The 13,239-nt window shown below is 42.2% G+C and overlaps 1 long non-coding RNA gene across 1 annotated transcript; it reads left to right on the top strand.

Annotated features, from left to right (window-relative positions):
• Window positions 1-1,968: 1,968 nt before the first annotated feature.
• On the top strand, window positions 1,969-13,204 carry LOC120519993. The gene is made up of 3 exons (XR_005631730.1): window positions 1,969-1,980; window positions 2,381-2,385; window positions 13,097-13,204. It is a non-coding gene; the product is annotated as an uncharacterized LOC120519993 (long non-coding RNA).
• The last annotated feature ends 35 nt before the right edge of the window (window positions 13,205-13,239 follow it).

The following is a 13,239-nucleotide window of genomic DNA, read 5'->3' on the forward strand; positions in this document are numbered from 1 at the left end:
TCCACAATGCTACTCTAATACAATTTGCCAATTTTGTTATGGGTTGGCTTACTTTTTCCCCTGTAAGCAAACATACACACACACACACTTCCAATCCACACAAGCACTGTGAATGATGCCTACTCTGCCAGTTATTCATTAATACTTTGTATAGGACTCATTAAGATTCTATACATTCAGGTACCTGTGGGTGATGTTTGCACAGCCTATCACCTCCACAGTACTCCAATTAGGGACTTACTTCCACCAGCACTAACAAACATGCAGCTGTCCTCGTGACACGTATAAAATGTCAAAAAAATTTACTTGGTTATTTTCCATTTAGCCACCAAACAATGCTTTACTTTCACCGCATTTATACACTGGCCATCCTAACATTTACATACATTCACACACACACACATCAAAACAGTATTTGCAAACAGGGTGCAAAATATTGTTACTCCAAAATCCTGCCCACTACACCAATTGTTTTGTCCTGGTAGAGATCTCTATTACTCGACTTTCCCCTCTTTGTATTCTTTAATGTGTAGCCTTTGTCAGAATGCCTCAGATCTCACAGACTTCCCAGTGTTTATAAGGTATTGTACTTTATAACTTCTCCCCACCTTCCCTTCAACATCTATAACCTCAGGCAATTACACAGAGTAAAAGACAAGCAGGTGTTAAGTTACAACTGTAAATAATGTATTATTAATAATGTTCATAAAATAATAAAAATAAGCAAAGTACATGAGGATACTGACAACCATACGACCAGATAAATCCTGATATGTAGTTTCAGGTGGCACACAGACTTGTTAGTTATTTAAATGTCTCTAGTTAAGTCGTCATATTTCTTCAGATCAGGCCGCATGCCTGAATCAATATGGCTGCTGAGCTGTGCTCTTCAGTGTGTTGTCCTTTTTATGGTAATGGTTAGAGAGAAAGGGAGGAATAAAGCTCCCTTTAATTTATACATTCTCTGTTCAAATCCTACAGCCAATAGGGTGTCATGGTACAGAATGTCTTCTGAATTAAAATCAGTCCTACAAACTCGGTGGGTTGGTTAGAAATGAAAGCACATCAATGAAATAAAGCACCAAAATTACATTTGCTTTGTTTGGCGTACAAATAAAGACGTACAAAATATTTATCTGTTTATATACATAATTTCACACCACAACAAACTCCCATTGATGGACACTTTTAGAAAACAGTTTTACATTAAACAGCTGGGAAGCTGCTGGGCTAAAAGTTGCTGCATTACAACTTCCCACCATTGAGGCTGATTTTGAATTAAAAAATTCATGAATATTCTCATCTAAAGACGTCTTTGATTCACATTCAAAAATTTAAAGCCTGGTTTGTCATTTTGCTGGTGTTTAATAGGAGCAGTGTTACGGAAAATATATTGATTTAGTGACTTATGCTGAGTTTTAAAATTAAACTTTTATAAAACACCATTAACTTTAATACAGTTAACGTGGCAATATCAGAAATTCAACACAAACCCTTAAGATAAGTTGGACTCCGCCAGGGCTGCCCCTTGTCTCCGATTCTGTTCATAACTTTTATGAAGCCAGGGCGTTGAGGGGGGGCATTTTGGTGGGCTCAGGATTGGGTCACTGCTTCTTGCAGATGATGTTGTCCTGTTTGCTTCATCAGGCTCTGATCTTCAGCTCTCTCTGGATTGGTTCACAGCCGAGTGTGAAGCAGCTGGGATGGGAACAGCACCTCCAAATCCAAAACCATGGTCCTCAGCCAGAAAAGGGTGGAATGCCCTCTCAGGGTTTGGAGCGAGATCCTGACCCAAGTGGAGGAGTTCAAGTATCTCGGGGTCTTTTTCACAGGTGAGGGAAGAATGGAGCAGGAGATCAATAGGCAGGCTCTGCTTCGGTCTGTCGTGAGTGAAAAAGGAGCTGAGCTGAAAGGCAAGGCTCTCAATTTACTGGTTGATCTACGTATGTTCCTACCCTCATCTATGGTCATGAGCTGTGGGTAGTGACTGGAAGAACGAGATCGCGAATACAAGCGGCTGAAATGAGTTTCCTCCGCAGGGTGTCTGGGCTTTCCCTTAAAAATAGAGTGAGAAGCTCGGTCATCCGGGAGGAGCTCAGAGTAGAGCCGCTGCTCCTCCGCATCGAGAGGAGTCAGATGAGGTGCCTCGGGCATCTGATCAGGATGATTCCTGGACGCCTCCCTGGTGAGGTGTTCTGGGCACGTCTAACCGGGAGGACCCAGGACATGCTGGAGGGACTATGTTGAAGTGGCTGGGGAGAGGGAAGTCTGGGCATCTCTGCTCAAGCTGCTGCCCCCACGACCTGATCTCGGATAAGCGTAAGAGGATGGATGGATGGGTGGATGGACCCTTAAGATGCAGAAATGAATCTTTATCTAGAGATGGTACAGAGATTGTAGCTGCTACCTCATAGTCAAGGAACATGGGTTCAATTCCTGTATCAGTGCCTTTTAACTCCGGGTACTCCTAAAGACTCGATTATTAAGTAGACTGGCATTTCTAAATGTGTGAGTGATAGAACTTGTATAACTGCGCCCTGTAATGAGCTAGCACCTCACCCAAGGGTGGATCCTGCCTTGTATCTAGTGCTACCTCAATAGCCCTGGAGGAATCAAACATTTATAATAAGGTGTGTTTTTGAAGGTTTGTGGCTTACATGCATCATTCATCATGCTGTATAGTGACATGCATGTGGCAGAAGGTGGTTACATGAGATTGTACACTTAGCAGAAATGTGAACTTGCAGCCTTCCATTTTAAATCTTTTGTAGTTGCATTTGTAGAGGGTTTCCAAGTAGTTTAAAATAGTTCAAATGCAGCTACCAGACAAGATTTCCAGCCCTAGTATGACTTGCCGTAAATAAATAAAATAAATGAAAAACTCCACAGTCCAAGTGTCTTCTATTTTAAGATTTTAGAGAAGTTCAAAACAAACAATTCACAGAGAACATAAGGGAAAAAGTTGGTAATACACATAAAAAAGGGGAAAAAGGGAGACTTATGATATTCTGCTTAAGAATTAAGTGTCTAGGTTATAAACATAGGGTCTAAATATTATCTCTTTCACTGCATCTACGTACCTAACAAACATAACAAACATACCAGTTATAAAATGATATGCCCTTAATGCCAATCTAAAAGTTCTTGTTTCTTTCTAGCTGTCTAACTTCAATCTAATGGCTAATCTACTGCTACACAGAGCTAACCTTATGAACATACAGAGTTAACCTTATGAACATACACTGATCTTTAACTTCGAGGGTTTAAACTGAATCTTCCATTATCTATGACTCAGGGGTCCTCAATCACGGTCCTGGAGGGCCGGAGTGGCTGCAGGTTTTTGCTCCAACCCAATTGCTTAATAAAAGTCACTTATTGCTAAAGTAACACATCTGCTTCACTTTAGTTGTCTCACTTGTTAAGATTTTGAACCCTTATTGCTTATTTTAGTCTTAAACAGCTGTAGTCTTGGCTTTTAATTACTCATAATTAGCAATAACATGCAAATGACAAAGGAGACCACCATTTCTCCATTTAGTTTGTTAGCATTTACACCTGTGTGTATTTATCATGCACTATTGGGTTTAATTAAATACTTGGAAGGAAAGTGAACAGAAAAAAGTGAAGGACTGAGAATTACTCATCCATTTTAGCCTTCAAATCATTTGGATGATATCCTTAGAAAAGGGAAGAAAATCTAGGATATGAGAATTACCTGGCACTAACAAGCCATGAAATTAAACAATTTGCAAGAATTGTTTTCTAATTAAGCAACAGGGTTAGAAGAAAAACCTGCAGCCACTGTGGCCCTCCAGGACTGTGATTGAGGACCCTTGATCTATGTTATGTTATCTATTGTGGTGGACTGATTTTTAGCATGTAAGTTGATGAATACTGTATGGCGTAAACTAAACAAGTCAAATGTAATATTAGTGGTTCACGGGGAATGTTTTACTTCTTTGAGGACAGCAGTGGTGCTTTGATGTTTACCTAACCAACCCCAGGCATTAGGACTGACTCAAGTTGTGAAATTTATGGTGAGGAGGATGGAGCATCAGACCAGCTTGGCAAGAGTGATTGTGCTTGGACTTACATGAGCCTAAAAGCCATCCAGTATAGGAAGGCCATAAACTGACTAAACAAAGCAATTAGGGGATGAGTTGAACCCGAGCGCTTTCATTGGTAACTGGACAGAAAGGCACTGGAACATTAATTCTGTTGGTCTAAAGTATGGCTGGTTATGATTGGTTTTGAATCGGAAGCCATTCTCTACTACAACACACCATTGGTTTGTGGTTTGTGTTTTGTGGTATGAATGTTATAACGTTGGTCACCTTGCCTTTCCCCCTCTCTCCTTCACCATCTGGCCTTGAAGAAAAGACCATGATGAAAACAGCGTATCTCGGCAGCCTTACTGAGACAGGTATGTGGCCCGTTTTGATACTCTATTCAAAGGCCGTGTGGTTTCAAAGCAAGCTACACTAAAGATAAGCCGAGAGCTGCCTATGGATGCAAGATGCATCTCTACTTAGGCTGAAAAGGTATGGTTTACCAATATTCACACAGAATTCTGCTTCCTTAATAATTTTGGACCTTCTATCAATAAAACATATTTAAATGTGGAACTTAACTCCTGCATGTTTCTTTACTCTGTAATTGCCTGAGGTTACAGATGTAGAATGGAAGGGGGCGGGGGGAGCCCTAAAGTTCCTGAGTTAGGGTATGGGATTTCAGACATTTTATTAAGGTCTACACAATAAAGAATGTGAAAGGGGAAAATATGGTCAGTATAGGATCTTACATGATAAAACATCAATATTACATTCAATTTCAAAACTAAGCAAACTAAGATAAATTTACCATTAACATTAACTTGAAGGATGCTTCTACACCCAGGCCTCGTAGCCAGAACAGTTCACTTAACAAAGCAGAAACAAACTTAAGAAAAGAGGAAAGCCTAGTGGGAGATAAAGGGCAAGATGAAACATCTATGAACAAAAACCCAACTGTTCTGATCCCACTATGTGATCACAAGCCGTCCATCACAGACCTTCCTGAGCTGCCAGCTAAAGGAATGAATTTGACATCTGAATTGAATTTGTACTTGTAAACCAGCACTGTGGGTTTTAGGTAAAAACAAAAGCAAAACTATGCAAATTAATATAGCTTGCAGCCCTCCATTGGAAAGAATGGATTAGAAAAATAATCAATTAATTGTAAGTAATTAAACTAATCAGATCAGAATATTGAAGAGCCTGGTGAAACTTAAGCTCCATATGTTATCACATGTACAGTGAAAGTCTTTCTTTGCATTGTGACAGATAGGGGGCACTGTCATCCCCTTGAACCCTCAGACCAGATGCCAGACACCAGATAAAAGTCCAATAATTGGTTTTATTAACACAATAATGTGCACAAAGCACCCTACACTTCACAATACTCATTAAACAATAACTCCAATAATCAATAATACAAATCCTTCACTCTCCCAGACGTGTTGCCACCCTTCCTCCCAACTCAGCTCGTCCGTCTGGGATTTCCTACAGGTCTTCATAGTCCATGACCCGGAAGTGTTTCTCTCTGTCCATGTGACTGGTAACACTGCCGGGTCAAATAAAAACTCCTCTTCTTGAACCCGGAAGCACGTCATTTCCTCTGTCCATGTGACTAGGACGCACTTCCGGGTTGTAGGGAAAATAATTGTTGTTCCTCCCTGCAGCGTCCCCTGGAGGCCCCCATGGTATCCAGCAGGGCTGTGATGTAAAACTCCATTGTCCATGATGCCCCGCTGGAATTCGGGGCACCTTCATGCTGTAGGAAGGGCTCCATGTGGTGGCCTGGGGGTATTGGCTGGGATGAATGGCGGGCCATATGCCACAGCATGTAAAACCAACATGCAACACGTCATTATTTGCCAAACATTGGTCTTATCTTAAAAACTCTGGATTCTTCCTTCAGCAAGCTTAAAAATTGAACAAAGACTGAAAGCCGATGTGGGCAGTCCTGAAGCAGGGTACACTCTATGGCAGCTGGCTTTTGCTTCCTCTAGTTTTTAAATACATGTCAAGCTTGTAATCTAATCAGAGGCCACTCTGGAGCTTTCTGTCTGTTCTCTAACGAAATGATGTGACTTTTAATCCTCTTTGAAATTCCCAATGAATGCATTTACATGCACACAAAAAACCAAGATGAGGTGAGTTACCGGGTGAAGGTAGAAATCTGTTGTCTTAAAAAGCCCCATTTACATGTTCAAGTTCACTTACAGAGTTCCCCTTTTTATTCCGAAGTCATAGAAATGTGCTAAAATAAAAGATTAAACATCATCAACAGCCCCAGCATCCTGTGTCTCAGCCAGGAAAACAATATACGGGTGCCTGTCCCAAACCTTGCTATGGCTCTTGTGTGAGTTTGTGACAGTGGCATAGTTGGCAGGATAATGAGGTCCCAGAGGAGATAGGGACAGGACCTGAAACATAACCAGGTGGAAAAATACCAAGGCCGAGTTTCCGGGTGGGTGCTTTGTCCCGGGGTTCGGAGAGACCAGGTACAGGCTCTGCTCCAAGAACACATAACTGGACAAACTAAAAAACACGGGGAGTGTTTGGGAGGGGCACACAGGATTGGGCTGCTCCCTATGGGGGAAGCGAAGGGGACTTATTATGCTCTCTCAGAGAGGACTGGCATTTCGACCCTGAGCGCTCAACCCAGTCACAGGAGGGGGTTCTATAGAATGAAGTAGGGCAGTGGTTAAAGTCCTTTCACAACACCGCCCGACATATTGTGGAGCAGGTAGCCTGCTTCCTGTTGCTTGCTAGCCTCTCAAAAAATTTCACCCAGCTGGTCTGGGGAACATTTAAAAATATGGACAAGTTGACAAAGCTCATAGAAATGGCCAGGACAGCCTCACCAGCTACGAGGGCAGAACGGCTCCTTTGCAGACTCCAGAGGGAGTACATCCCAAAATCTCTGCCTCTCCCTCACAAGCTGGAGCCTGTTCCTAAGACCCAGATTCACAGACGCACTGCATACTCGGGAATTAGGAGGGATGCAAGGAGGGAGAGAGAGGAGGCTGGAGTGCTCTGACAAATCTGTTGACGGTCACACATACAGGAGGGGTGATTGTAAACGGATTTAAGACTAAAGCCTTGTTCGATTTCAGCAGCAACATTTCCATTGTTACCCACGGGTCTGTGCTACCACGACAGTAGTTATAAGTTAAGACCAGTCTAACCTGCATCCACGAAGAAATCCACTGGTACAGGTCAGCTACCTGTATCATCATCGGTAAAGAAATTAACCATAGCAGTCCACCCAAATCCACCACTCCCGGTGATACTGGGGCGGGACTGGTCTGATATTAAAAGCGGTTGGGCACATATCACTCCTAAGTCGAATTTGGCCTAATTATAGACGGAGATGAACTGTCTCAAGTTGCCTCCACGTCGTGTAACCAGCTGGCACAGAGAGATGAAGCAGCCTCCCTGAGTGATGTGGCGTATCGCAAGCGATACGTCATCAAACAACGCTGAGACGGAACGGGAGGAAACTACAGCCCCTTGAAGTCAGCCCTAATCCTCTCTCTGTCTTACAGTACCAATTTAGAGAGACACTGGCTTCTTTTTAAAGGGAGCAGTGAAATGACGACTCCCTTAAGTTTGCAAAAAATGCAGTGGTCCTTGTCAATGGGCAGCACACTCATCAGCCCATGCCGCAGGGTCCTTACTTTGTGTTAGAAAACGACCTTCTGTATCGTGTAGCAGAACATGAGGGAAAGGAGCACAAGCTACTGCTAATCCCATGGACCTTCCAGTGGCTTGTCTGTAGCTGTCCACGCCCACCTCCAAGGAGGCCATCTGGGCACCGAACAAACTTTGGAGTGAATTAAGCTTCACTTTTAATGACCAGGAATCAGTGCTTTAGCACTTCCTGTCCGGAGTGTCAATTGCAACAAATTCCTAGGAAGGACCGTGCTCCTCTCGTTCCCATTCCCCTAATTGATGTCCCATTCCAAAGAATTGTGGTCAATTTAATCAGACCCCTAGAACCCTCAGCCCGAGGACATAAGTATATTTTAGTCCTCGTGGATTATGCTACCAAATACCCCAAAGTGTTCCGCTAAGCCAGCTACTTCTAAAGCCATCGCGACGGAATTGGTAGGGTCCTTGCATGAGTCAGCATCTCTAAGGAAGTCCTGAAAGACCAAGGGACGCCTTTTACCTCGGAGATATTCAAGGAAACAGCCAAGTTACTTAAAATAAAACATCTAAAGACTGCGGTGTATCATCCTCAAACTGACGGTCTGGTAGAGAGATTCAATCAGACTCTCAAACAAATGCTTCGTAAGGTGGTCAACGAGGATGGAAGGAACTGGGATCAGCTCGTCCTCCTTGCCCTTTTTGCATATCGGGAAGTCCCACAAGCCTCAACGGGGTTCTCACCTTTTGAATTATTGTATGGATGACAACCCCGGGGCATATTGGACATTTTAAAAGAAGGATGAGAAGAAGAGGCTCTTCCCTCTACAAACATATTAGAATATATAGATTTGGTAAAATTCGGCCCCTCCTTAAAAGTCAAATGGAAGAGGCATAAGCAGCACAGGTCCGATATTATGACCGAGTTCATTTCTTTTGTCCTACTGCAGTAGTTAAATTGTGTCCACCCAGGGGTGTGAGGAGAAGAAAGAGTGAAGTCAACACTTTACACAGGACTGGTGGTGAGTGCCTTAAAGAGAACCATTAGCTTCTTCAGATTAGTTCTTCTGCAATGCTACTTTGTTCCCAGCTGTTTCATCCCTTTTGATCACTCATATGTGTCCCAGGCCTCACCTCATTCCGTTCCTCAGGGTCAGAAGAAATCCCATCTGCCACATTATTCCCCAGCTCCATTCTCACAATCCTTCTGCCAATTCTGGGGTCATTTTTCCAACTGCAGCCACATCCAGGGAGGTTGGCTACAGTGCCGCTTGACTTTAAACATCTTAATAATATTTTCAGTTGTTTTCACAGGAACATCAAGCTGCATGGTGATGGTCTGATAGCCTTTGCCTTTAACATTCTTGTCTATCATTTTCTTTCTGATCTCCTCAGAGAACTCTTTTCTTTATCTAGTCCATGTTCACACAATGATAAAAGAGAAGAGTGACTACTTTTTCTCCATTTAAATAGGCTAAGCGACTGACTGCAGAATTAGAGACATGTGTGATACTAATTAAAGAAAAGCTAGTTTGTAAAATAAGCAATACTTGATGTCTTGTCACACTTGCTTTGCTTTACTCAATGACGTATCAAGAGGCATGCGGGTCTACATGGCACATGGGACAACTGCGTTCATGTAATCACTTTTCTTAGATCATACTTATTCAATGAACTGTAAGGGGCCCAACACATTTGTCCACATACACACACATATATATATATACTAGCAAAATACCAGCGCTTCACAGCAGCGAAGTACTGCCTTAAAATTTTTATTAAGAAGAAAATTAAACCTTCTTAAACTGAGGGAAAATATACCAATAATTATTTGTTAAGGATCTCTTTGTATACCACATTGTGAGTTCGGCCCTCTGGTTGTAATATGACCAAGCTGTGCGCTGAGCTTACTCTTGAGAATGCAACGTACAGTTGGCCATGTGAACAGTAATCTTGTTTCAAATCTCACAGCTTGGATTGCTGCTGTCATAATCAGTGGTGACTGAGCTGAGCTGCAAGCTATGGGCGTATATATGTACAGTACGTAAGTAGGATTCAGTTAACGTTGGGAACCTGTGTACCAAATTTCTTGAAGATGGGCCCATAAGTAACAAAGACCGTTAAAAAATTCAATATGGTGGCCGACAGTGGCATCATACCACCGAAATAAGTACCAAATTTCAGCCTTCTACCTACACGGGAAGTTGGAGAATTAGTGACGTTGGAAAGTTCAATATGGCGGCTGACAGTGGCGTCATACCACCAAAATAAGTACGTACATTGGTTTCGGTTAGCGCAGGGAAGCCACCTACCAAATTTTATGAAGATGGAGCCATGAATAAGAAAGTTCAACATGGCAGACTTTGTTGACCGTTATGACCGCTATGCGTAGAATTTCGAAATGAAACCTGCTTAACTTTTTTAAGTAAGCTGTAAGGAATGAGCCTGCCAAATTTCAGCCTTCTACCAACACGGGAAGTTGGAGAATTAGTGACGTTGGAAAGTTCAATATGGCGGCCGACAGTGGCGTCATACCATCCAAATAAGTATGTATATCGGTTTCGTTAGCTCAGGAAACAGCCTACCAAATTTCGTGAAGATGGGGCCATAAATAAGAAAGTTCAACATGGTGGACGTTGTTGACCGTTATCGACCGTTATGACCGTTACGTGTAGAATTTCGAAATGAAACCTGCTTAACTTTTGTAAGTAGGCTGTAAGGAATAAGCCTGCCAAATTTCAGCTTTCTACCTACATGGGAAGTTGGAGAATTAGTGATGAGTGAGTGAGTGAGTGAGTGAGTGAGTGAGTGAGTGAGTGAGTGAGTGAGTGAGGGCTTTGCCTTTATTAGTATAGATATATATATAGTCACAATAAAATACAGGAAACATCAAAGGTTTGGGGCAACCACCAATATAATACCACTGGCTGCAAAATGGGAAAATTTCATGAGTTGTGAATGGTACAATGTTCAAAACAAAACTGATGGTATGCAGGCAAAATGGCGGCTTTAAAGGCCAGTACAGGAAGAGACGTCATCAAGACCAGGACCAGAAGTGATGTCATATGAACTGGAAGTGACATCATCAGTAGTGCCAGACCCAGAAGTGACGTCTTCAATGGCGCTGGCACCAGAAGTGATGTCATCAATGGCCGAACCTAAAAGGATTTTCTGTGGATGGTCTGCAGAGGATTGAGAGAGAGAGTTAGTGCAGCTCGCCATCCCCTGGTCTGGTGTTGTACTACTATTATTCAGGGCCTCTAGCTGCCTCCAATCTCCCAATTGCATGTGTGACAATATACAATATATATATGTTATGGCCAAAACCCAAAGTTTGGCCAGTTCCCGAATTGGCTGGCCATTTTGCATTTTGGCCAAGAGGTGTAGCCAAAGTCCGAATTACTAGAAATGACCAGTGTATATGCTACTTTGGCTGGCCATATCGTGAAGTGACGAGAACTCCCTGGTCAAAATTTGATGCGCTGATGTAAGACTGTCCGCTCAAGGTGCGAAGATACTTAAAAATTTCAGATGCAGATTCAGAAGTGAGTTTTCCATTCTGCACGAGAAACTGCTCACGGGTCTTGTTCAGAAAGCAGACACCACTTGAGACAGCCTTCCCTAGCCCAAACACTAATCTTAAGGTCAATAAAATAGGTCCATGATGTTAAGTCACTATTTTAGGGCTAAAATGATAACAGAAATGTGAAACCTACTTATATACCTAATCTTAATTATTGTGAAACAACCAAGTGGTGTCTGCTTTCTGAACAAGAGCCGCCAAGGCTACACTTGATGCAATTGCACTACTAAGTGCGAAAGAAATCGCTGCTCATGCCTTTTTTCTTCCGACTTTGGCCGATTGCCCCATGCCATTTCATTGGCCAGTCAATTTACAGCAACATTCGCCATTTCCTGCTTTGGCCAATTTTTGGTTTTGGCGGTAACACACACATATATATATATATATATATATACATAAGGATGTTCCAAAAACTAACAGATTCAAGTTCTACACCAGTTTAGCTTTATTCTTTATCATACAGACAACATGTGTTTTAACATGACAATAAACATTTAGAGGTCACTTCATTTAGAAGGTTTTATGTCATCTGAACTAACAGCATATAACTATTCCACACCTGTAGGTCTACAACATTAGCACTTTGTTAGACTTTCTTAGTCTTTGAAGAAACTGGAAAATGTTTTCGATGGTTTGTGACCACTCAAAGAATAAACTGTTTCTGTTCATCATCCCTTTTCAGTATGTCATTATACTTCACAATGAGACTTACTGTATTCCACTTTCAGCTGCGTTGTTCACTACTGTCATGTGGTTCTGTTTCAGCCTGGGGTCCTCCCTTGGCTTGGGTTCGAATCCATGTTTTATGTCTTGTTGATCTTTTATTATTTTGTTTCTATTTATTTGTATTTTTCTTGGGCTTTGATTTTGTCTATATATGTATGCCTTGATTACATTCCTTGTGTTTTGTGGGTGGTTCCCCAGTAGGGTTGGGACACCTGCTTGTACTGCAAGGGACTTCCCTGAGATCTGTATAGTCGAGGACAACTTGTAGTCCCTTGTGGTTAACTTGAATGTGCTTGAGAGTGGTGAGTTTTTTGCTTTGTGATTTTCTGTGCTTATTGCATTTTTGAGTATATCTCAATATTCTGTATTGCTGACTGCTTTGTGGTTCAGGCAACTTCTTTTTGCCATTTTGTACTCCAATGAACGTGTGTTTTGTTCAGAGCATCCTTGTCTGAAAAAAAAAATCTTTTCATATTGTATAAATTCTATGTGGCCTTCTATGTTACTATTCAGGTTTTTTGATGGGATTTCCCCCTCTATTGAGAGTTTTGGAACTGTTACAGTTACAGTTAATCTTGAGACCATATATACCTGCAGAGCTTACATTGAATCATTTATTTATTTGCACATGCACTCTCTTGATGGTGGTGCAGTGGTAGCGCTGCTGCCTCGCAGTTAGGAGACCCGGGTTCACTTCCCAGGTCCTCCCCGTGGAGTTTGCATGATCTCCCTGTGTCTGCGTGGGTTTCCTCCGGGTGCTCTGGTTTACTCCCACAGTCCAAAGACATGCAGGTTAGGTGCATTGGTGGTCTTAAATTGGCCTGTGTGTGTGGGCTGACACTCTGCCTGGGATTTGTTCCTGCCTTGCACCCTGTGCTGGGTGGGATTGGCTCCAGCAGACCCTTGTGTTAGGATATAGCAGGTTGGACGATGACGGACTCTCTTTGTTTTTGCGTTCCTTTTCACTTAGCTTATTGTTGTGTATTTTTGCCTATTGTTGGAAGACTCACAGAATAAGATTTTCATTGTACTAAGTACATATAACAATAAAGTTGAAGTTGATGGTGAATTTGTCATCTTCTGTCTCTTGCAGAATGTCCTTGCATGCTTAGCCCTGGGACTTCTGGCCATGGCCACTCTGTGTCATGGTGATTGGTTCTTTCATTCCTACCAACCTGATCCATTCAATGGTGAAGTCCTCTCAGGTATGAGTTTTCTTGTTTAAAACTTTTATGC

Source organism: Polypterus senegalus, unplaced genomic scaffold (genome assembly GCF_016835505.1).
Source record: "Polypterus senegalus isolate Bchr_013 unplaced genomic scaffold, ASM1683550v1 scaffold_4820, whole genome shotgun sequence".
Lineage (NCBI taxonomy): Eukaryota > Metazoa > Chordata > Cladistia > Polypteriformes > Polypteridae > Polypterus > Polypterus senegalus.